General features: G+C 39.9%; 1 non-coding gene across 1 annotated transcript; it reads left to right on the forward strand.

Moving 5' to 3' along the window:
- Window positions 1–3,884: 3,884 nt before the first annotated feature.
- Window positions 3,885–3,958, forward strand: TRNAT-AGU. Its single transcript has one exon. It is a non-coding gene; the product is annotated as a tRNA-Thr (tRNA).
- Window positions 3,959–5,709: the final 1,751 nt, after the last annotated feature.

Here is a 5,709-nt window from a genome sequence, read left to right on the forward strand (position 1 = left end):
TCTCCTATTGGTTTCATGCCCCAAATATTTGTACTTACTCCTGGTGGTGGCGTAAATATGGATGCATTTAGGCAATCCGTAATTTATACCCCAGCAAGTTCAACATTTCACCGATTCCAATCATCTCCAATGGCTCCGGTACCATTTCAAGGTTATGAATCACATGATGCTGCTACTCAACCATCATCTCAGAGTCCAAATATTGAGTTTTCACAAGATCAAACAGGCTTAGGGGATTATATATTTGGTAAAACGTTAGTTTGATAGATAAATGTTAATCGTTAATATGAATCGTGGTTTGTTTAAATCGTTAATGTAACTGCACTTGTGTTTGATAAATAATAATCTTGATTTAAAGTTTTCTACATAAGTTAAAATTGAGAAATTAAAATTGATAAGCTCGATTAAATGGGGGCAACACTTTTAAGATTTCATAACAACTTGCATATCGGGACGTCTTTGGTTGTCACGGAGCCATTTTGCACGACATTTTTGATCAATCTCCAGCAGGGTTTCACCACTTCTCATGTTTCGAGCCTCTTCCCTTATCATACCAATATACTTGTTAATATTCTTGGAAATTCTGGAGAACCGAGCACTCAACACTATCGAATCTCGATTGTTGAGGTTCGTTGTTTCTTCTTCAAATTACAGTAAAACGTGTCCCCAAAATGGAATAAGCCGTAATACGCCATCAACGATTGGATGATTAGTGAAGAAAACATAATTCATGTAGATGCATTCATCTTCTAACGTGCTAAAATTGCGTTGTTGTACAACTCTACAACTATTTGCTCTTCTTATTTCATTTTTCACGCTAGCATGAAGTGCAACTCTTTGATTTTCAGCCGCATGTTGCTCTTCTATGAATTGAGCCATAGACATGCTTTGCGCCATTGGAAAATCTATGAAAATAAGAAGAAGGTGTGAGTTAAAATGGTCGAGGAATGTGGTATTTATAGGGGGGAAGATTTGTGGCCATTGGATCAGATTCTACTTAGCAGTGTAAGCTAGACCGACTGGTCTTATAAGAGCCGCTAGCGGTGTACAGAACACCAGACGGTGTAGTCTTGACCGAACGGTCGAGTCTCGATCGCTCGGTGGAAACTTGCCACTTAGCCAGGTCAGTTTGCTAGCTCCATAGCGGGTGCAAAAATGGCAAACTCTCAGGTTTTCCATGCCCATAGGAACCGGCCTTACACCCAGAAAAAAAGATTTAAGGGCTATTTAACCAATTTTGTAAATTTAACTTGTATGTTTACGTACTCTTCTTCCAGATTAAACTTGGTATTCCAAATGGCTGGAACCGCAGAAACAACAATGTAGCTTAGGTCATGGAAAAGTGAACTTATCATTTGTAGGAAAAACGAGTATGTGTATGGCCAACATATATCATCATAACTAAGTGATTTAAAAAGGATATAATATCCTGAACGTCTGTTCACAAACACATATTCCGAGTAAGTATAGCCAACATCTGTACTGAAAGTTAATTTGTCAAAATCATCATCATTAACTGCTGATGTCCCCTTTGGTACGAAGGTATTCATAGAAACGAAGTTCTCCCCTTGACAGTGCAGCTGATAATCCATATTGGGGTAACAAATATTATCAGCAGTACCAACATCAGGGATATCACGTGAGGCTTCTTCCATCTTCGCTTGAAATAAATCCGAAGTTTCAGAACAAGGAATTACCAGATCAAGCTTTTTGGAACGCAGGTTGTAAACTTGAAGTTTTGTCCCAGCAAACCAGTAAAATAAAATCTGATCAGAGAAACTGAATATACGAGTAGGAGGCAATGGCATGGTAGCAGTACTGCCAAAGTGAAAACAGCAGGCATGGCATCCAGTATAGTAATACCAAAATAGTTCATAGGATGAGAATTCATAAGAACATCATCGATACTCTCCTCCTTAACCCACACTTACCTGACATTATCCTTCAATACGTACAAATGAACTTTGCAACAACAGCAGCAACTACTACTCCCGTGATGTTCTAGACAACGACGATGACAATAATCATCACTTCCTTTACCTAAACGTTTTTCTAGACGTGCAATACAAGGATATCCATTGAACTCCAGAAGATGAGGGTAATCAGCAAGCAACAGCTTTTTCTGCTGCTCGTCTTCGGTAGTACTTTTAGGTGGGAGCTGCATGAGCTGAAACTTTTCCTCGTGGAGATTGAACAACAGTAACATTTCCATCTCCATCTCATTGTTATTGTGATTGTCATCAACATTATTATGTTCTTGTTCTTCTGTCGCCATGGTTGCCGTTATCATCCAAACCAAACATCCACCACTACGACTACAAAAGATCCCTGACTTGTCACTACTCGTGGCTGCTCTAAGTCGGATAATAGGATGTGTTGAGATTATTAGTCCCACATTGTCTGGGTTTCTAAGATCCTGCGGTTTATAATCCTTTGGGCCTCTCCACTCATTGCCAATTGGTTTTGAGTTGGATGCCCGTATTCTAACATGGTATCAGAGGAGACTATTTGCGACGTGTCATTTGACCGCGCCTTTACTCCGCGTCACCCGATTTATTGTGTTAGACCCAACAAGGCTACACGTGAGGGGCTTGTTGAGAATATTAGTCCCAGATTGTCTGGGCAATCTAAGATCCTGCGGTTTATAATCCTTTGGGCCTCTCCACTTATTGCCAATTGGTTTTGAGTTGGATGCCCGTATTCTAACATGGTATCAGAGTCAGAGCAGGCTATTTGTGTCGAGTCAAATGACCGCACCTTTATTCCACGTTACCCGATTTATTGTTCCACGTGTTAGACCAAACGAGGCTACACGTGAGGGGGCGTGTTGAGATTATTAGTCCCACATTGTCTGGGTTTCTAAGATCCTGCGGTTTATAATTCTTTGGGCCTCTCCACTCATTGCCAATTGGTTTTGAGTTGGATGCCCGTATTCTAACAGGATGAATGCAATGATATGATATGGGCATGCTTATGGTTACATTTCTCCATGATTTAGTTCCCAATGTATATACAACAAAGTTAAGCTGCTTGGGAGAACTACGAAGAACGCTTACCAACTTGTATTCGCTTGCTAAGGAATCAAATCCAAATCCGTGACAGATGATTTGGTCGACGGAAATACACTCCCCACCGATGGTATTCGGACAGTAGATACAGACATATTCAGCATTAGTTGGTTGCAAAATCTGGTAAAAAGGTCTATTACGATTTTGAAGTAAAACACAAGGTAGACCATTACAGTAACCAACCAGTTGTATTCTGGGGCCATGAGCAAAACCAGTAGATAATTTCTCGTATTTTAAAATATTGGCATGGTCGAGAATTCCACTGCTTAATCTGAAAAACTCACTCGTCTGTCTATCAACCCCTTCCCTAATATTAAAAGACTAAAGATAAGATTTGGTTGTTTTTGCGTGTGAAGATAGTGAGCATAAGTTAAGCGCTTGTCGATATGAATGGATTGGTACCAGCGTTTAGAGACGGCACCACATTGCAGAAGTGTGAAAGCCGGAACCTTGGTTAATATTTCCTCCATAATGAAATCATGTTCAAAGTGCTTCTTTCTTCTGTATCGTCTTTTCGCTTTCAATATTTTTGGTGTTCTAGTGGATGACTTGGTTTGACCACAAGCAACTAGGGTTTTTTTGCTCATCGTCGTAACTTGCAAAAATTTATGGTACTGCTAGCTAAACAATACTAGTATATGCTAATTGGTTCTGGTATATATAATGCAAATTGATAAGCGAAGTTATAGCCGCAGGGAAACGCGTAAAGATCTTAAAATAGAAGCTCAAAAGGATTAGGAAACGACCGGTTGATATACAATGGCAAGCTCTATTGACACTTATCTAGTTCAAAAGGGATATCCAAGCAAACAACCAGCTTTCATAGCTCAGTTGGTTAGAGCACCCGTTTAGTAAGCGGGAGGTCTTGAGTTCAACTCTCAATGAAAGCAACTTTTTTCTAAACGCACTAACGCTCGACCTGCAAGATATTGCGGCAACATGTCTGGCATAGCCCAGACTGGTATTTGTGTATTCCCTCATTTTGAATGAATTAAATTCAACCCAAATTAGAGAGTTTCAGTACCTAAAGGTTGATGGTTACTTTGGCTCAGATTAAAAAAAAAGCGAAAACTCTAGGGTTTCACGTTGTGTAGCTCCGGTTTTTTCTCTCCCTCTTTTCTCTTTGCGTTTTTTAGTTTTCCCCAACAATTTTTGGCAAAAGAATATGGAATCAATCAAGATCAAAAAGTATCTATATCCCTAGGAATAATTCATCAAACACTAATGCTATGAACCCTAACTCATCCGAGTTTGGGAAGCAGCACGAAGAATCAAATCCTAATGCGTTTAGGAATCTGTTGGAGTACGACAATCATAACGCGTCTAGGATTGAGATTAGCAATCATGGCACGTCGAACAACAATCATGGCGCTTCTCAAATTGAAGATGGAAATCATGGCACGTTTAGGAATCCACAAGAAGATAGGAATCAGGCCGTGAATATGGGAGGATCTTATGCGGCTATATTAAGGAGGAGAACTCATGTTTTGTCATGAATTGATGCTGAAACTCTTTCCCATCCTCCAATTCGTTCCACAACTAATAATGATGTTTTGATTAAGATCCCACGCGAGACTCATGCAAGGATTAAGGCTGTGTGGAGATTTAGTTTGGTTGGTCGTTTGGTTTTTTTCAAAACCCTGAAGTTTGAAGATGTAAAAAGAGAATTATTGAATCAATGGAAGCTTTCTGGTTCGGTCCAATTTATTCCATGGAAGAAGGGTTATTTTGTTATTAAGCTAGACAATGAAGATGATCGTAAACGTGTAAGTTATGATGGTCCGTGGAAGATTAAATCTTCAAACGGAATTCAACAGCTTAAAATTTATCCATGGACACCTATGTTTGATCCTGGGAAAGATAAGATTACCAGAGCTGCAGTTTGGGTTCGTTTCACGGCTTTGCCAATGGAGTTTTGGGATGAAGAGACGATTTTTAGGATGGCAAGAGGGCTTGGTAAGCCGGTATCAGTTGATCCGCGTACTTTGCGTCATGAATATGGTTACTTTGCTGCAGCTTTGATTGACATTGATTTTTCGCAACCTTTGGGAAGAATTTTGATTGATGGTGAGGAGAATGATGAGATTTTTGTTCAAGATTATGAAATCCTTAACAGGCCAAGCTTTTGCGACTATTGTAAATCTATCGGCCACAAAAAATCTGATTGTAGAACAAAAAAGTATGATGATTTGAAAGACAAGGCTGAAGTTGAAACTGATCCTGAGATTAAAAAAACAATTGAAGCTGATATGGATGATCTTAAGAATTTCTGGCAAAAAGAACGAATTCCTAAAGGTAAGAAGAATGTGCCGTCTGATGCTCCACTCTTGGAAAAAGACCAATCTAAACATGGTGAGGAGCCCATAGCGTTGAAGAAGAAGCAATCAATTCTTGAGATGGCAACTGGAACACGTACAATCTTTCCTGAGCATAGCAATAGTGCTGGTGCTACTCTAGAAGATGATGATAAGGACCTGGAGGTTCCTACCGATGCTACAGCTTTGTCCGTACCGCATGATGCTGTAGCTCCAGTTGTTGAGGCTCACAACATGAGTGATGTTCAGTCCGTGAAGCTTATGGAGGATGGTGGCATATCTGAGCAGTGCGGAGATGATGCAAACGCTGATGGTGAAGCTACACC

The sequence above is a fragment of the Papaver somniferum genome, unplaced genomic scaffold, assembly GCF_003573695.1.
Source record: "Papaver somniferum cultivar HN1 unplaced genomic scaffold, ASM357369v1 unplaced-scaffold_10, whole genome shotgun sequence".
Classification (NCBI taxonomy): Eukaryota; Viridiplantae; Streptophyta; class Magnoliopsida; order Ranunculales; family Papaveraceae; genus Papaver; species Papaver somniferum.